The sequence below is a fragment of the Cetorhinus maximus genome, chromosome 9, assembly GCF_964194155.1.
Source record: "Cetorhinus maximus chromosome 9, sCetMax3.hap1.1, whole genome shotgun sequence".
NCBI classification, from domain to species: domain Eukaryota; kingdom Metazoa; phylum Chordata; class Chondrichthyes; order Lamniformes; family Cetorhinidae; genus Cetorhinus; species Cetorhinus maximus.
The window spans coordinates 132,853,572-132,873,628 of NC_135887.1; the positions used below are offsets into that span (position 1 = coordinate 132,853,572).

The window sequence follows — 20,057 nt, forward strand, 5'->3', positions numbered from 1 at the left end:
AATCAGTTATAGAAACAAAAACTTGAGGGAGGAGAAGAAAGATTGAATTAATAGAGAGAGAGAAAAAAGGACAGAAAGGAAAAGTAAGATTCTTTCAAAAAAATTCATATTTTCAAAATCTCCTAAAATAATTCACAACCTGAAGGAATGAGACTTCCACACTTTTAATTGTTCAATTTTTGGGCAAAGGAGGTTGATTGGTAATAATTACCAATTATCCTGTTGTTAAAGTGATGCTTATGCTGCTTAATTACTTGACTTAAAATTTCTTGGTGAGTTTAATGAAATTAATGTGCAAATGAAACAACGTCATGAAATCATAGGGAAGTTAAGCACGAGATGCTGTTTTCTCAAAGCTAGTGGCAAAGCAGAGCAAATTGGCCAGTGCCTTGTGATGATTCTAATTCACAGGGGATTTCTTCTTCGAGTCACTGGCTAATTTGCACATTAATAATGGGATGCATTGCTCATGCAGTTACTTTCTCAGAAAAATCTGTCTCATAGTCATCACCTTAGGTTCAAAGTTAATCTGAATATTCAATCATCAAGCAGCTGTAATAATTATAGCTGAAAGGCTAGACAAAACTGAATTAAAGCACCTGACTGTGTAAATAATTATATCATAACAGCTCTTCTGCATGTTGTTATGGCACAGCCGATGGTAAATGCTGAGTTGTTCAAATCCCAGAGGGAAACATGAGACAACAGCCACAACTATTTTTTTTCAATTTGTATGTTTTGAGATGTGGACTTTGAATTCAGTAATAATAAGACTACCGAGCCTTATAGGTTTTTACAAAACTAGATTAAACATTTATTAATAAGAGAAACGATTTTAAGCACATACATATGTCTACAAATTACTACTATGATAACTTCTAAACCCCTAGTTAATCTAACTTCCAGTTACACTTTCGTTAAGGCAACAGTAAGACATATAGGCCAGGATTTTCCCATCGGCGAGCGGGGTGCGGGGCCCGCTCGCCGACGCGTAAAAATGAACTCCCGACGTCACCATGCCCCATTTCAATTTTCAGGTAGACGGGGGCTCAGCAAAATCAGCTGTGCGCCCACCGACCTGTCAATGGCCAAATGAGGCCATTGACAGAGTCATTAAAGTAATTAATGGACCTGCCCATCCAACCTTAAGGCTGGCGGGCAGGCCAGGAGCCCTGGAGCGCATTAGAAAAAGCATGAAACCTCATCCATGGGCAGGATGCGGTTTCATGTAGATTTTTTAAAATGAAATTAAAGTATTTTTAAAAATTATGGACATGTCCCAACTCATGTGACAGTGTCACATGAGGGGAAATGTCAGGGTATTTTTTTTCTATTTTTAATATTTTTCAATGTTCAGCCGATCTCCCTGAGGCAGCACTTTGCCTCAGGGAGATGAGTGCGCTCTTTCGTGCGCATGCACGAAAGAGTGCACTCTTGTGTTTAGGGATTCCCCCCGCTTGTACAGGGAGTGCATAGCGTTTCCGTGTGGACGTCACGCTGGGTGGGCCTTAATTGGCCCGCCCATGTAAAATGGTGGCGCGACCCCAATTGGGGGCGCCGATCTGAGGCGCGCCCACTCTTCAACTTCCACCCCCCCCCCGCCGCCGACGGTGGGAAAATTCTGCCCATAGATTTTAAAAGACCCAAGCAAAGAAACACGATACCCTGAACAATCCAATTCAAAGTGAGTTTTCTTAACAAAAACAGAATTACCTGGAAAAACTCAGCAGGTCTGACAGCATCAGCGGAGAAGAAAACTGAAGCATCTATGCTTCAGTTCTGCCGAAGGGCCATGAAGGCTCGAAACGTTAACTGATTTCTTCTCCGCCGATGCTGCCAGACCTGCTGAGTTTTTCCAGGTAATTCTGTTTTTGTTTTGGATTCCCAGCATCCGCAGTAGCTTTTAGCTTTTTGTTTTTATCTTTGCGTTTTCTTAACTTTGGTTCGTTGTAGACAGCAGCTTGCGACTTAGATGCTGACGACGTTTCACACTTGTTAGATCTTAGAGTTCCTGCCTTTACACATAGCCTTCTCTCTTTTATATATATTTTCCCCTTTGAATACAAATTCCCATTGTTTCATGATGTCTTTGGACTTTACCTCCCTGATAATAAAAGCTTATCATAGTACCAATTTTACTAGTAATCTTCAGGAAAAATAAACACACAGTTTCTGACTTCACCTGGCTAGGTGACACATTTCACCCCTCTGAAAACAATCTAGTCTGGTTTATTTAAAAATGCAAAAATCGTTTTACACCTTACATTCTAAACTTCCTCCATGTTTACCTACTTAACATTTCAAACCTAGCTTTATCTTTTGTTACATCAAAGCCTTTAGACCAGCTGCCTTTAATCCAATAAATCTCACACACACAAAGATACATATAGACACAGATACCACTATTTTACAATAAATTCCAATAACATTATTATATCTTCCAGACACATGTAGCCCACCAACATACCTTAGAGGAAGTGCAAAATACTGTGTGTGTAGAACTCTCTTCCACTACAGCCAAAACTTAGTAAAATTTTCCACTTTAATAAAGGCTAAATCTAAAAATGAGGAATTCTTTATATTGATACTGTATGGAATATAGAATTTTTGTTTTTTATTCTGACTCAGGTCTCCTTTCTGATAGATATCATGGTGTCATGTCCATAGCCCCTTCACTATATGTAGTTGATCTACCAGCACAGTAAATCTCCTACACTACAGTCATATCACCACGATGATTACCAATTTGCCCAAAAATAGGCTATTACCTGAACAGTCCTTAGTCAAATATTTCATAATTCTTAAATGTCATTTAAACTCACAGCAGGCATTAATAGCATGATGTATTAATAATCGTCACTAGTTAAATGCTGTTTGAAACATGTCTATAATGAGAGACTGTGCCCTGAAAGACATCCTTGCTAATGTGTATTAGCTGTTGAAACAGTCAAAGAAAATTATTAAATTACAAACCTTAATCTTTATGTAAACTGTAGTTTCGGTGAAGACAAGGCTTCCAATTTTAAGTCATTAAAAACAGTGAAATGCACACTCATGGTTTTCCCATTCAAATCCACTTTCAACTCATGTCCCCAACTTGTTAATTTTAAACCACTGCATATCCCACATATTAATTGCTTGTCCTTTTCGGTTCCTGTGACGTCTCATCAGCAAAACCAAGTAGAGAAATATTACAGCAACAAATTAATCTTGGCAATCAGAATTTCCGAGGCATATTTTTGCACTCACAGGTAATTCAAAAGTTTATTTAATCATCTTGTTATCATAATCATCCATCTCAAACCTTCCTCCACACAGTCTCTGCCAAATTTCTCTAACATCCTATAATCTCTGAGTGAAACTAAATTTAGTGCTAAATTGAGTATTGAATATAACTCAATTGCAAACATAACATTGTTGATTCAGGCTTTCGCTCTATTTGAAGTTGTTACAAAGTGAAAATACAATTCAATAACTGTGCCAGTATACCCAATTTCTACATTAGCATATTTATAAAGATTGATTTTTTTTTTGCAACAATGTTAGCAGTTGAGACTAACTCCAAAAGGAGTTGCAATCAAACTTTTATGGCAGGTATCATGGTTAAGAAGGAATGTAAACTTTCTACTGAACAGTAATACAAGAATTATACCCAAAACAAATCAAAATTTTCTATAAAAGAGGATCACCTGGGAGGTTGCAGCTACTAAATTGGACAATGCATCTGTCGCTTGCATCATGTTCATGGTGTTATGTTTTCTGTGTCTTTCACTTATCTGTGTTCCTCCTTTTTTATTATCACTGTGGTCTTCTGATTGTTTCCTTTTTCTAACCTTTTGGCTAAAAGGTAGAGGGCAGTAAGGTGATAAATGGAGATGCTGAGGGCTCCAGTTCATAATTTTTGGTGGCACATTCAGGGAAGAGGTTAAAATTCTGCCCTGCTTGTTTTTCTGCAATATCTTGTTTGAACAAACTGAATCCAAATTTTTCTGACACGTACAGAATTTTCCCACATATTTACAAAAAAATGCAGGAGGAGCATTTTGTTTTTATAAAAGGACAGCAAATATGTAGAACAGACTACCAACATGAGGTAGAATAAGAAACATTAATGGATTTCGAGAAGGAACCAGACATACTCTCGTCAACAAATGTGATTCAGAGTTATTAGAAATACACCAAGGGAACTGTGCACAGATGGGCTGGATGGATGAATGGTCTTCTGGCTGAAACTGCTACTATGCCCTTTTCTCCACTTCGCCCAATTTGCTTCATCAGCAGCTCTGTACCCTCTATCCATCCCACATCAGCTGATCATAAAGTCCTTATAGCGTAACCCAAAGTGGTATCTTCACACCCTCAATCTGAGCTCACTACCTCCTCAGCCTGATCATGTGCCCTGACCATCTTCCTGCCACAAATCTAATCACAGAATTTTGTCACCTATTCTCAACCATCCTCATGATGGAGAGTGGGAATCCACACTGTTCATTTTATTTCTCCTGGCTAGTGTGATGCCAAGCAGCATCTTCCTTTACAGCCTACCACAGTCATTCTGACCTCTTGCCCAACCCCAGAAGCCTGGTGCCACAACCCTACCCTCAGGCTCTCCAGCAACATGCTTAACCAGCACTATAATTTCTCAGTGTTTGCCCCCACTCCCACCCTGGTGCCAAGTGAGACTTCACTTCGCCTCCCAGAACCTGCTGACAGCCAGAAGTTTTTATTTATAAAGTAATTAGACAATTAGAGAAAAAATTATGAATGCTAAACTTTTTTTTAAGACACGGTAGGACTGCTGTACATAGATAGTTAGGACTGGGTGGTTGTGCAAAACTTTTAAATGGATGCACCAGTAACAGGGGGCAAGAGCCAGGATTGGAGTAGACTGAAATAAACATTAAAAGGCTAGAGCTAAGATCAATAGGGCAGAGCCAATAAGCCAGTTGTGAAAGGGGCAAATGGCAGCCAGGGAACTGGAAGAGACAAGCCTATAAATTTTTAAGCCATCAGGGAGAGAAGCAGAATTGAAATGGAAGGCAGTGGGACAGGCATTTTCACTTAGAATAAAAAAACCTTGGAAAAGAGACAAGCAACCCAGAGCTAAGATAAGTTGGGCAAAACTGACAGGCTTGTTGAGATGGGAAGAAATAAGAGAAGTACAAAAATGCATAAATGTTCAATTCAATAAAATATAAACTGGTTTTATATCATTGGGAAAAACTGGTCGAAAAATAAACAAAGTGGCACTGCTTACGGATTTAACAGAGGTGTTGCACAAAGCCACTGCATTTGGTCTCCCCAAATTAGAGGTGACCACATTGTGAGCATAGAGTCATTGAGTCTGCACCAGTCAAGCAAGTACCTAACTATTCTAATCCCATTTTCCAGCACTAGGCCCATAGCCTTGTATGCCATGGCATCGCAAGAGCACATCCAAATACTTCTTAAATGTAATGAGGATTTCTGCCTCTACCATCCTCTCAGGCAGTGAGTTCCAGATTCCCACCACCCTCTGGGTGAAAAAATTCTTCCTCACTTCCCCTCTAAACCTCCTGCCCCTTAACTTAAATCTATGCCCCCTGGTTATTGATCCCTCTACCAAGGGGAAAAATTCCTTCCTGTCTACCCTATCTATGCCCCTCATAATTTTATACACCTGAGCAGCAAATACTATATACTGAATTGAAAGATGTACGAGAAATACTTCTCACAATGGATGTCCAATTCCTCTACACCTCCAACCCTCTCCGCTTCTTACTTGAATGGAGGCCCAATTAGTGTCCAACCACCACTACCCTCTTCTACCAGGCTCAACTTGTTCTCACATTGAACAACAACTCGTTCAACCCAACTCACTTCCTCCAAATAAAAGGTGTTGCTATGGCTACCTGCACAGTTCCTAGCCTGCCTTATTGTGGGATATATAGAACATTCCTTGTTCCAGTCCTACCGCACCCCCAGTCTCACCTCCTTTTCCAATACATTGATGACTATATCAGTGCGGTCTCCTGTTGCTGCACCAAAATGGAAAATTTGATCAACTTTGTTTCCAATTTCCTCCCTCTTCTGCCTTCACATGATCGATCTCAAACTTTCACCTACGTCATACTAAACAAAGGCTGGGTGACTACTCTGCAGAATATCTCCTTTCAGTCCACAATGCGACCTCGACCTTCCAGCTGACTGTTATTTAAATTCTCCATTTTGCTCCCACTCTGACCTTTCTGTTCTTGACCTCAAGTTTTCCAATGAAGTTCACTGCAAGCTTGAGGAACAGTGACTTCAATATTTTTAAGTCATAACCTCTGCCCTCTGGTCTGTTTCTTTTCTCTTGTTCCTCTCTTATTTCCTTGACTTTGATTTCTGACACTGCCTATTCAAGATCCTGCCATTCACACCTCCTCTGGACACATCTTTTGTTCCTTTACTTGTCCCACTACCAGTCCCTTTGATCTTGCACAATAAAACCTTTAATCTCTCCTGCCCTCCACCATATCACAGGCCACTTCTTTTGTTCTTCATCCAACCCTCCACTGCACCCCTGCCCGCTTCACTCACTCAAAATGTATTACATTTCTAACTTTTCCCAGTTCTGATGAAAGGTCGCAGACCTGAAACATTAACGCTGTTTTTTTTTGCTCCACGGATGCTGCCAGACTTGCTGAGTATTTCCAGCATTTTCTGTTTTTATTTCAGATTTCCAGCACCTACAGTATTTTCCTTTTGAATAATGGGCATCTGTGTGAGATGTCAGAAAACAAACAGGACCCCCTAGAACCAAACCCCATTGAGTAGCTTTAAAGTCAAAATTTTCTACCCTAATTACAAACTTTCACTGCAGACTTTAGATATTAGATTAGTTTTAACAACTAAGAAAAGGGAATACTTCCAGGGATGAGGAGGTTATGTAGATAGATTGAGGAACACAAGAACAGAAGAATTAGGAGAAGTAGGCCATTCAGCCCATCGAGGCTGCTCCGCCATTCAATAAGATTATGGCTGATCTGATTGTGGCCTCAATGCCACTTTCCCCACATAACCCTTGACTCCCTTGTCAATCAAAAATCTAGCTAACTCACCCTTGAATATATTCAATGACCCAGCCTCCACTACTCTCTGGGGAAGAGAGTTCCAAAGATTATGTCCCTCTAAGAGGGAAAATATCTCATCTCAGGATTAAATGGGAGAATTGTAATCTTTAAACTGCATCCACTAGTTCCAGATACCCAACAAGGGGAAAACATCCTCTCAGCATCTACCCTGTCAAGTCCTCTCAGGATCTTATGTTTCAATAAGATCACCTCTCATCCATCCAATGGGTATAGGTCCAACCTGGCCAACCTTTCCTCATAAGGTAACCCTTTCATCTCAGGAATCGGTCAAATGAACCGTCTCTGAACTGCTTCTAGTGTAATTATATCCTTTTGAAAGCAAGGTGGTCAAACTGTACTCAGTACAGTGCAGCTTTTGGCTCCCTGCAGGTTTTGTGCTTTTAAACATATGAGTGCAGCCGTCAGTGAGCCGCTCCGCAATCCTAACAAATAAAATTAGATTTTGATTCCACCATACGATCTTATCAAATATGTGATCATAAAAATAACAATTGGCATTCTAAAAGTTGGGGCTGTTCTCCTCGGAGAAGGGAACGTTAGGAGGAAATTTAACAGAAGTATTCTACTCCTGCTCCTATTTTCTATGTTTCTATAGGGGAGTCTGGGACAGAGAAAATAGGGAGAAACTGTTCCATTGGTGAAAGGATCGAGAACCACGGGGCACAGATTTAAGGTAATTTGCAAAAGAATTGAATGGTGACATGAGGAAAAGCTTCTTCATACAGCTACTGGTTAGGATCTGGAATGCACTGCCTGAGCATGGTGGAGGCAGGGTCAATTAAGTCTTTCAAAAAGGAATTGAATCATTACATGAAAAGGAAAATATTTGCAGGGCTACAGGGAAAAGGTGGGGGGGGGGGTGGCCTCTTTCTGTCTGTAACCATTTTATGATTCTATAATGTACTGTTTTTCCCCATCACCAAATTACAAATACTTACTGGTAAACTACAACATAATCTTGAGAAAATATTGCATAGTAATTTTAGCACTCAATCCATTACAAGGGGCATTTCTACAATACATGCAGAAGTGAATGTGGCAGATAATTTATATCAAGTTGTGAGATAATATCAAAACATGCCATGATAATAGGTAAATGAAGCACAATTCACAGTATAAAAGAGGAGAGATCATTCCAGAAATTCAAACAATCAGGATCCAGCTGCAATATCCAACAATATTTTGTGTTTAATTTTTTGGAAATGTTGCAACGTTAATCTTGCTGGAGGCCTATATTAAAGTAGAGACATCAGTAACCTGGCACAGCTATCCAGACACTCTAGCCTCCTTGTCCAACAACAATAACAAAGAACATTAAATTAGATAACGTTTTGGTGGTAAAAGGAACTTTAATTTTTATCCTTTATGTTTTAACTATAATCAATAAAGTTACACTACTAGTGGGTGGTAGCCTGAACAGGTAAAGCATTCTAGCTGTACTGGGCAAAAAATCCAGAAGTCACAAATTCAAATCTCACTGTGGCAAGCTGTAAAAATGGCAACTTAATCATGACAAGCACATCAGTATTAGAGCCACAAAACTGTGAGCTAATTCTCTGCACTTTCATGCCAGACAAATAACCATGAAGGCTTCCAGGTAGTCACAAAGACTTGGTTTACTAATGTGCTTCAGGGAAGGGAATCTAACAGCTACAACCCAGTTATGTAAATCCAATCCCACATTATGTAATTGGCTCTAATGCCCTGTGAAATAAGAATAAATCTGTATGCACACATCAGCAAAATCCTAGGTATTGCATATCAGGATCAGACTAAAGCAAAGTCCTGTTCACTCATATATTAGGAGTCAATGGAAAACTAAGGTGAGTGTCGGTAGGAAGGAAGCTCTCCACTGACTGGGGTCACACCTGACACGAAGGAATATTGCTGTGGTTGTCAGAGACCAGGCATCATAGACATTGAACATCACCGTAGGTGTTTCTCAGGCAAGTGTCCTCAGCTCACCCATTTTCAACTGCTTTATCAATCACCTTTCCTCAGTCATAATTTCAGCAATGGGGTTGTTATTAAAGATTCCACAACATTCAGTTCCATTCACAAGTTGGCCTACAGCGAGACTTTGATAGAATGTGGGATAAGGCTAATAAGAGCTAGCATTGAACACCTTAAGCAAGAGAAATTCAGCCATCTGCCCTTGACCATGATTAAGGAATCCCACACCAACATCATCTTTTAGGTCACCGCTGACCAGAAATGTAAATGGACCATATCAACACAATAGCTACAAAACTAGGGCAGAGGCTATCACCTCTGTGATGTGGCTCACCTCATGACCCAAATGCCTCTCACCATCTACAAGGCTAATGTCGGGACTGTGGCAGAACCTTCACCAATTGCCTGGATGGTTGCAGCTGCAACATTGTACAAGAAGCTCAACAAAATCCAGATTGCTTAACTGGTGCCGTGCCACCAGACTTAATATCCTATCCCTCCACCACTGTACGTTCTGTAAGATACGCTGTAGCAACTTGCCAAAATTATTCCAACAACATTCCCCTCATCTGGTATTTTTACTACCAAAAACAAACAACTGCAACATTGTTACAGATGTGGAAAAAACATCAAGTTTGCTGCCACTGCAAACCCCAACCCCTCTACCACTGGATCAATATCCTGGAATTGTCGGTAAAAATATGCACCACACAAGGACTCCAGCAGTTCAAGAAGGCCTACCAACTACCTCCCCACAGCAACTAGTGATGACCAGTCGACAAAGCCTTTCTTGTGTTACCCACATCCCAAGAACAAATAAACAAGGAAACAAGTTAACGACCAAGCTACCAATCACAGTAACCATTACAGCAGACAACAGTGGAAAAGAATATGCACACTGTCTGGGTCAGGTTATACAAGAGTCTTGCAGCCAGTTGGAGGGAGAAGGATGGGAAAAAAAAGAACCATACGCTCAGAAGACTATTACATTCCAAAATAATTTTAAAAGTATCCTGTTATTCTTGATTCTCCTGTCAAATGACTAAGCTATGTAGAAATTCATCTGTCTGCTGACAAAAAAGTAATATTACAATAATTTTGCCTTGATTCTAGATGATTGCTGCCATGTTTGAGTTATACGAAAGAAGCATTGATTTTTAGCCCAATATTTTTATCTGTCAAGCATTAAACCACATTAGAAAGTATGGATACTTTTAATGCAACAGTGAGTGCTTAGTGTTAGGCAATTTTTAAAAGATCATCCCTTTCAAGTCTGTCACGTTGTGATTAACAAAATGGATGAACAAATATTTAGGTATAGAACACATATGATGGTTGGTGTAAAGAAATAATTCCACAGCATGTCAAATCATACTAACTAGGCTAAGAACACAGCATGAATTAAACAGTTTCCAATTAACTAGTCTAGCGCTTCTCTAGCCTCTGTGGCTATGACTCAGTGCACTGACTCATCCAGCCAAACTTTCTACCGGAAGGAAAAATATTAAGTCTGCTGCAAAAAAACAACAGAAGCAACTAGGGTCAAAGGGGGGGAAAATGGTAAAAAGGCAAAATTAATGGCTCTTTACTTAAATGCATAGTATTCGGAACAAAATAAATGAATTAACAGCACAAATAGAAGTTAGCCATTTCGGAGACATGGTTACAAGAGATCAAAGTTGGGAACTAAATATTCAGGGGAATGAGACTTTTCAAAAGGGCAGGCAGGAAGGAAAGTGTGGTGGGGTGGTTTTGTTAGTACGAGATGGAATAAGTGCAATAGCAAGAAATTATCTTGGATCGGAAGATGTAGAATCCATATGGGTGGAGGTAAGAAATAACAAGGGGAAGATGACACTGTGGGAGTAGTCAATAGGCCCCCTAATAGTAGCCATACTGTAGGACAGGGAATTAATCAGGAGGTAATGAGGGCATGTAAAAAAAAAAAGTACATTAATCATGGGTGACTTTAAGCTTCATGTAGATTGGGAAAATCAAATAGGCAGAGTTAGCCACAAGCAAGGATTCATAAAAGTGCATTCGGGACAGTTTCCTAAAAGAATATGTTGTGGATCCAAACAGGGATCAGGCTATTTTGGGTCTGTTAATGTGGAATGAGGCAGGTTTAATAAATGATCTCAGAGTAAAAGATCCCCTAGACAATCGTGACCATAGCATGGTAGAATTTAGCATTCAGTTTGAAAGTGAGAAACTTAGGTCGGAAACAACTGTGCTAAACTTAAATAAGAGTAATTACAATGGAATGAGGGCAGAGTTGGCTGGAGTGGACTGAGAAAGGAGTTTAGCAGAAAAGATGGTTGATGAACAATGGCAGATATTTAAGAAAATAGTTCATGATTCACAACAAAGACATATCCTAGTGAGGAAGGAGGATTCTACGAAGGAGATAAACCAACCATGGTTAACCAAGGAAGTTAAGGATAGTATCAAATTGAAAGAAAAAACAAACAATGTGACAAAGACTAGAGGTAAGCCAGAGAATTGGGAAAGTTTTAAAAACCAACAAAAGATGACCAAAAAAGAGGGAGAAAATAAACTTTGAGGGTAAACTAGCAAGTTATATATAAAGACAGTAAGAGCTTCTTTAAATATATAAAAAAGGAAGAGAGAGGCCAAAGTGAACACAGGCTCCTTAGAGAATGAGGCTGGGGAAATAATAATGGAGAACCAGGAAATGGCAGAGGAGTTGAATAAATACTTTGCATCAGTCTTCATAGTAGAACACACTAATAGCATTCCAAAAGTACTAAAAAATCAAGGGGCAAAAGGGGAGCAAGGGGAGTGGAAGAAATAAATACAATAACTATTACTAGAGAAAAAGTACTAAGGAAACTAATGGGACTAAAGGCCACTAAGTCCCCTGGACCCGATAGGTTGCATCCTAGGATATTAAAGGAAGTAGCTACAGAGATAGTGGATGCACTGACAGCAAACCTCCAAGGATCCTTAGATTCTGGAAAAGTCCCAGAGGATTGGAAAGCTGCCTATGTAACACCCTTATTCAAAAAGGGAGGGAGATAAAAAAAAAACAGGTAATAGGCTAGTCAGCTTAACATCTGTCTTTGGGAAAATGTTAGAGACTATTATAAGGAATGTAAAGCAGAGTATTTAGAAATTTATAATATAATCAGGTAGAATCACCATGGCTTCATGAAGGGGAATGTTGCTAAAACTATACAAGGCACTAGTTAGACCACGCCTAGAATACTGTGAACAGATTTGGTCCCCTTATCTAAGGAAAGAAATACTGGCATTGGAGGCAGTCCAGAGAAGGTTCAGTAGGTTGATCCTGGGTATGGAGGGATTTTCTTATGAGGAGAGGTTGAGTAGGTTGGGTCTGCACTCATTGGAGTTTAGAAGAACGAGAGGCGATCTTACTGAAACAAAAAAGATTCTTAGGGGGCTTATCATGGTAGATGCTGAGAGGTTGTTTCCCCTTGTGGGAGAATCTAGGACCAGTGGGCATAATCTCAGAATAAGGGGTTGCCCATTTAAGACAGAGATGAGAGGAATTTCTTCTTTCAGAGAGTAGTGAATCTGTGGAATTATTTACCGCATAGGGCTATAGAGGCTGGGTCGTTAAGTATATTCAAGGCTGAGATAGACAGATTTTTAATCAGTAAGGAAATCAAGGGTTATGGGGAAAAGGCAGGAAAGTGGAGTTGAGGATTATCAGATCAGCCATGATCTCATTGAATGGTGGAGCAGACTCGATGGGCCGAATGGCCTACTTCTGCTCCTATGTCTTATGGTAAAAGTTTGTTATAAAAAGTGACCCTGAAGGCAATGAAGCATCAGGAGGATCTGGAAGTATCATACTGAAGTGATGTTTGGCAACCATTTTTTTCATCCGCAAACTTTATAGAATCACAACATTAAATACAATTTTACAAAGAGGCTGTCAAAGCTGATGACTCACAAAATCACTTTTTTGGGTGTTTTAATGGGAATGGAATAGGTAGCTCCAATTTTTAAAATAAAGCAACAGAAAATACTCTAATAAAAACAAACATGCTGGAAATAATCAGCAGGTCAGGCAGCATCTGTGGAGAGAAACAGAGTTAACAGGCTGGATTTTCATAGAGTCGGGGAGACTCCACGGGGGAGTGAAAATGATGTTCGGGATCTGATTCCAAGACTCCTGGGGTTTCCGATTTTCACCAGGCACTTTGAAGGGTGTGCGCTGGTTCAGGTCGCGAGTCTTCACCCTGTATTCCTGATCTGGCCAGCTCCATTGCGGAGTTAGGTATGGCCTAAACCTCTGCAATTTTCATGGAGTCGAGCCAGATTTTCAAAGAGCTGTGATTCATGGCACCCCAGAGGTGTCGTGAACCAAAGTCTGCATGAGGGAATCTTTTGAAAGGCAAGTTCAAATGATCTTCCTCGTGCCCCCCACCCCACCCCCCCCCCAAATGCCAGGGAATGCCCCTCACCCACCCCCATGGCTCCTCATGCCTCCTATGCCGAGGTGTGTCCCTCACCCACCCCTATGGGCCCTCATGCCAAGGTATTCCCCCTACCAACCCCAAGGGCCCATATGCCCCCCCCCTACCAAGCTATGCCCCCACCTACCCTGTGTGGGGGTCATGAGGAGGCCATAGGGGTGGTTGAGGAGCATACTTTGGCATGAAGGAGCATGGGGATGGGTGGGGGGCATACTTTTGCATGAGTGAGGGGCATGGGAGGGTGGGGGGTCCATAAGCTGGCATGGATGGGGCATGGGGAGTGTGTGTGGGGTGGCGGTGGGGGGGGAGAGGTGAGGGCCACAGGGCCTTACTCTTTGTTCATTATAACTAGAACAAAGTCCCACAGTACCGAGATGGGCCTTTTAAACAGCCTGCCTCAGCACCCAGCAGCTCCAAACTCTTCCTGGGTCGGCTGGCCCGAGTGCTGCCTGTGCCCGCCCCCTGCGCTCCACCCCTCCGCTACCCCCCTGTGCTCCCTGCCCCCCCGGCATTGAAAATTCCATTCCATTTTTCAGGGGCACTTACTCCCAAGGCGGACAGGCCGGGCAGGGGAATTTCCTGACTCCTGCTGCCCACCTCGAAGATGAAAATCTAACCTGTTAACTCAGTTTCTCTCCCCATAGATGCTGTCCCACCTGCTGGGAATTTCTAGCATTTTCTCTTCTTATTTCAGATTTCCAGCACCTGCAGTATGTTGCTCTTGTGTTACAGGATTTTGTTTTGTATTGAGGAATGCAAGCAGCAAAACCAATGCCACTTGCTGCAGTGCTTGAATTAATCACGATTCATTAAAAACTAAAAGCGCAATTATATGTACTCAATTTAATTCTACATTATGACTTTTTCTAATCAAAGCGAACAAAATGCTGATCAAAGGGCATATTAACTACAAAAGGCATTAAAGAAAGTCTCTTTTGTAACCGTGGGAGTCTTCAAAATTGCAAAAATTAGGAAACATAAAAGTAATGTTAACACACATAGAACTTTAGAAAAGAGCTACACATCTTTCTTTTAATAAAATAACTTCAATACTTCAGTCTATTTGGCCACCTCATATACAATAATCCCTGCTCCTGCATATTGCAAGTTCATTTCTTTGATCTCGAGACTATTTTCAAATATTTACAATACACCTCTCTAAACTGGGTCAAATTAGTACAGTATGTTATTCCTAAATGCAATAATCATTGTTGCTTTAAAAGATAGAGCGTGTCACAGTTAAACCAAATGGAAAGATTAAGAAATCAAAGGCTTTTATGAATAATCTACAAATCCAATTGACAAGTTGCAATTTCGCAAAATCCCCCCTTCTATTCTGCTGAATCTACATTAAGGACAATAGTAAAATGATACATCCATTTATAAGCTATAAGTTTATAAGTTTGGTAGTACAGAACTTGAGTCTTACTGAAAAAAGAGATATGTCTAAGCTTTTTGTCTTGCAATCATCAGGACACTGGGAATTCTTGAGTGTCCAGATGAGTGCAAGACGAAAAGCTTAGACATGTCTCTTTTTTCAGCAATAATAATAGATACCAGACGTACTGCATATTCTCTATTCCCATGATTTTGCAAAAAGCAAGCAAGCGTTCTTTATAAAAACTTCTTAACTGTTAGGTTTGGATGTGAACAATGAATATTTTAGTTTCTCAGTTTACATACCTCCCAATAAAGTGCATTTTATGTGTCTACCAGTAACTGAAGAAGGTGCTGATGAATCACAAATCTCATTTCAAACAGGAGTTTATCGTAAAAGTTTTTGATTTCCTGATAAGTCCTTTACAAAAATTCACTCAGTGCCTCTGTATGCTGACTTTAAACATGAATAAATACAAAACATCAGAAAGTGCTGGAAGATTACATGAGCTGCAGTTGCATCAATAAGAATCATACTCAGCCAAAGTCCTGTTTTTGCCTTTTTCAGAGAAATTTGGAGAAAAAGAGCACAAATCAAAATAAACTTCACACTTATGGTCTCTTTTAACCAATGCTCATGTTTGTGAAGTACATTACCAAAAGAAATACGCCAGAATACATATTTTGTAGTCAATATAAAAGGCCAACATCCAACACACATTTAAATTCATTATTGAGTACCATTTTAGGATCATCAAAGTCTGATAACAGACAAAAAAAACTGGCCTTTTATGAAAAACTGCATTCTCCTTAGCAAGTTGAGTACAAAGATATTTATTTCTAAGTTTTGCTGAAGTTAAGATCAATAGGAAACCAGTGCCTGCCAGGAACATTGGACTAAATTTTACATAGGAACAATAATTTTAATGTAGTCAAGACCATTTCTGCCAAATAAAATCGCCTCTACAATGACGAAATAAAGGGGTTGGGAGAATAAGTGGTGGAATATTTTGATCAATTTCATGTTGTGCATTGAAATCAACTGTTAAAAATGTGAAAATGAATGTACCACTGATCTATGTGAAGCAGAATACAAGTCATCTTGCAGGGGTCCTGTTTTGCAGCTTGGTGTTGAGATGTATAAGGTGAATTGGCATTGTAAAACTCACTGATGCTTAACGTTGAAACAAATACATAAAGTAAATTACACTGAATGCATATTTTTAAATGTTTAGGTTTTCCACTGAAAATGGCACCCAGACTGACTTCTCCCACTGAGGTCTATTCATGGCAGCCCCTCCCCGTTGTCTTTTACCCCACTGCTTCGCATCCCTTGCCCTCAATACTGGATATATTTTAGCTCAACCTACGAATTGGAGCTGAAGTTAAAGCCCATTGTCCATCCACTGACCCTGTTTGTTCTGTACTGAACTGCTCTGGTCCTGATTTCCAAGAAGCTGCACTATGCTATATACATCAGTGCTACGATGCTGATCTACCGCTTATTCTAGTAGCCCTGCACTCATGCTGCTCAATGATGTTTGCTTTGTAGCCGTTGATCCTATTCGGCTTCACACTGCCTTCAGAACTTCAAGACATTGTTGTGACCGGATTTGACTAGCCTGTCACACGCCCGCTGCTGCTCCCAATCTTATTTGCTTCTCACTTTCCTTCCTCTTTTCTTTTGACTCATTTTTCTTGTTTGTATTGATTGGATTTAATTCTCACCCACACCTGGCTCTCCCTCATCTTCATTTTGCTTGTCCCTTGGTTTCACTCCTATGAATCCTTGCTCCTACGCTGATCTATTATTGTGTAATGCCAACACCTGAACAACAATCTGTCCTGGTTCCTTCCCATCGCTGGGCAAACTTCATCAGTGCCTCAGCTGATATTCTGCTCTCCCAGATAACTACTGGATCCTATCCTCTCCAACACGGACTCGGAACTTGGCCAGTGGCTTCTTCATGCTGATGGCACACTGTCCATACCTTGGATGAATTACACATTAGTGTCCTGGCCCATATGAGTTTCAATTGTCAACTGTTTCATATTGTCTCTGTTTATGAGGAATGTCTCACCTAATTTCTGCTAAACTATTGAACCCAAAATGCTAGGTGCTCATTCTTGTGTGTATTTTAGCTGCTGACCTGAACCAAGTGCCAATACTTTTGTCTCTCCTTTTGGGCCTCACAGGTCTGCTACTCCTCTCACTTATTCCCCTAAACTGTTATGAAACTTTCAGAATAACCTAAATAATTCAACAAATTAGTGAAATGCAATATGATGAGGTATGTCGTCTCCGCTTATATTATACATAGCTGTTGAAATAATATCAGATCCAAAGTGCTTTTATCAGTGAAAGGGTCAGGGAAGAGGAAGGAATGCAGTTACCTGTGAATGCTTGGTGCTGGTAATCAAACACAACTCAATTGTTTACAAAACATGAATACTTTGAAAATCAGTAGAAACTGTTTCTACAGCTGTTCCCCTTAGTTGAAGGGTCAGTCATAAGGGGGCATAAGTTTAAGGTGAGGGGCAGAAGGTTTAGGGGGGATGTGAGGAAAAACTTTTTACCCAGAGGGTGGTGACAGTCTGGAATGCACTGCCTGGGAGGGTGGTGCAGGTGGGTTGCCTCACATCCTTTAAAAAGTACCTGGATGAGCACTTGGCACGTCATAACATTCAAGACTATGGGCCAAGTGCTGGTAAATGGGATTAGGTGGGTAGGTCAGGTGTTTCTCACGTGTCGGTGCAGACTCGATGGACCAAAGGGCCTCTTCTGCACTGATTCTGCCATATAACAATTTTAAATGGAAGTCATGATTTTGAATTGACAGGAGTAAATACTATACTCCCCATAAATCACATATTCTCCCACTGCAAAAATTACCTCTACCAAAACTGTAACAATCTGAGCCTAAGTTTAAGAGCTTTTACATTAGTCTTTCATTTCCTTCCACCCAGAAAAAGCTCCAATCTCACTCACTATTCTGCTTGACAAACCAGTACGTATGCAGTAAGGACAAAATACAACAAACAAACAGTTGGAAAAACGATTAGGCATAAAATTGGGGCATAGTCACAAGAGAATTAAAGATCATTTTCTTGTATACTTACAAGAGGATGGTGGCGAAGGGCATTAATTTAATGATGACAAGCAGGAATAATTCTGCCCCCATTTCAAAAGTAATTTTGTTCTTTTATATTGGAATGATAAATTAGTATATTTATAGTAGAGACTACCAATGTCAACTTGTTACACTCTAATTATAATCTCCCATTAGTAATAGCACTGTAGAATCTCCTCTGTCAGGAGGGTACAATTAATATGACAAGTTTACATTTCTAGTTTCCATAATAAAAAATGGACATAGACATTTATAATGAAAAAAGTTGATGAGAAGTGCACACAGATGCACAATTATAATATAATACTTTTCAAGTAATACCTGCATTTATTGAACTGTATTACAATAAATACACATTTATTTATGCAAAGCAAAGTGAAAATTCTTTAAATCAAAAACTGCTGTAGGTTTGAACTGACACTGCAAGACTCTCTTATGACGGTTAGCATTGAAACAAATGTAGGAAACAAATTAAACCGAATACCTAATCTGAAGTGACCACTGCCTCCATGACAACCTGGTCCACTTTTCTATCACCATTCCCCCCCAACACCTATTCCCCTTCCTCAGGACCTTCACATGCAAGTGCAAGAGTTGCAACAATTCCTCCCTTCCCAACGTCTGGAGCCCCAAACACTCCTACTGGATTCACTGTTTGCAATGTGGCTTCCTATGCATTGGAGGTTGGTTGCTATGCCGGTGGTCTGCCAAGGGTACATGGTTAGTGAAGTTGGTTCGCCCTCATGCTGTCTACCCACCTTTCTCCGGTTCATCTGCGGACCATGGGAGTCTTCTCCCCTTTGCCAGATTTTCCATGCCTCCCATTCCCCCACGCCCTCTGCTATTCTGCTGTAAGAGTTTACAGCTCCTTGGAGGCCATCTTAGTTTCTTTACTTGTTCCATTACCGCCCTATTCTGTCTTGCACCATAATTGTTCCTGCCTTCCACCCTACCTGTTCTGTTTTTTGCTCCCCCTGGCTCTGTACTTGCTTGAAAATTGTTAACCGCTAACATCTTCAAGTTCTGTTGAAAGGTCATTGATCTGAAAAGTTAATCCTGTTCTTTTCACCACGTACACTATCTGACCTACTCAGTGATTTTTTTGAAAAAGCATTTACCCTCATCTGCAAAGCATACTGCTTTTACAAACACCTGTGTGGGGAAAGTATTGCACTGAAAGAAACACACTTCAAATGATTAGAAATAATTGTCATGTCAAATCAATATTTGGCCCTTGATAGCATGTGTTAATTTCAAACCAGTAATCGTCACTTTCAAAACCAATCCCAGGTTATTGTATGTATTTGCGCAGTAATAACTAGACTATCGCTGAAAAGAGAGACGGGTTGCTGAAGCTTTTCCTCTTGCACTCATCAGAACAAACTCAAGAATGTCAAATTTCAAACTTTTGACATTCTTACATTTATCCTGATGAGTGAAAGACAAAAAGCTTCAGCCACACCAGTGCAACCAAGCTCTGCACTACCCATTATCTCAGACTCCAGTGGGATCACAGGGCCAAATATGACAGCAATAAAATATTAAAAGCGGATGAATTAATAGGTGGGGGGGTGGGAAGGGTCATCATGATTGGTGACAAACTTTATGGTGACTTAAACAAAAACAGAATTACCTGGAAAAACTCAGCAGGTCTGGCAGCATCGGTGGAGAAGAAAAGAGTTGACGTTTCGAGTCCTCATGACCCTTCAACAGAACTGAGTGTAGTTAGGAGAGGGGTGAAATATAAGCTGGTTTAAGGTGGGGGGTGGGGGGAGAGAAGTTGAGAGTGGCGTGGTTGTAGGGACAAGCAAGCAGTGATAGGAGCAGATAATCAAAAGATGTCACAGACAAAAGGATCAAAGAGGTGTTGAAGGTGGTGATATTATCTAAGAAAAGTGCTAATTAAGAATGGATGGCAGGACACTCAAGGTACAGCTCTAGTGGGGGTGGGGTGGAAAGACTGACAAGGTATTAGTTGTAGATTTAAAAATAATGGAAATAGGTGGGAAAAGAAA

The 20,057-nt window shown here is 40.4% G+C and overlaps 1 protein-coding gene across 1 annotated transcript in view; it reads right to left on the reverse strand.

Annotated features, from left to right (window-relative positions):
• mettl15 (methyltransferase 15, mitochondrial 12S rRNA N4-cytidine) overlaps positions 1-20,057 on the reverse strand; it is a 145,235-nt gene that overhangs the window by 124,126 nt on the left and 1,052 nt on the right. The gene's annotated exons all lie outside the window — the stretch shown is intronic.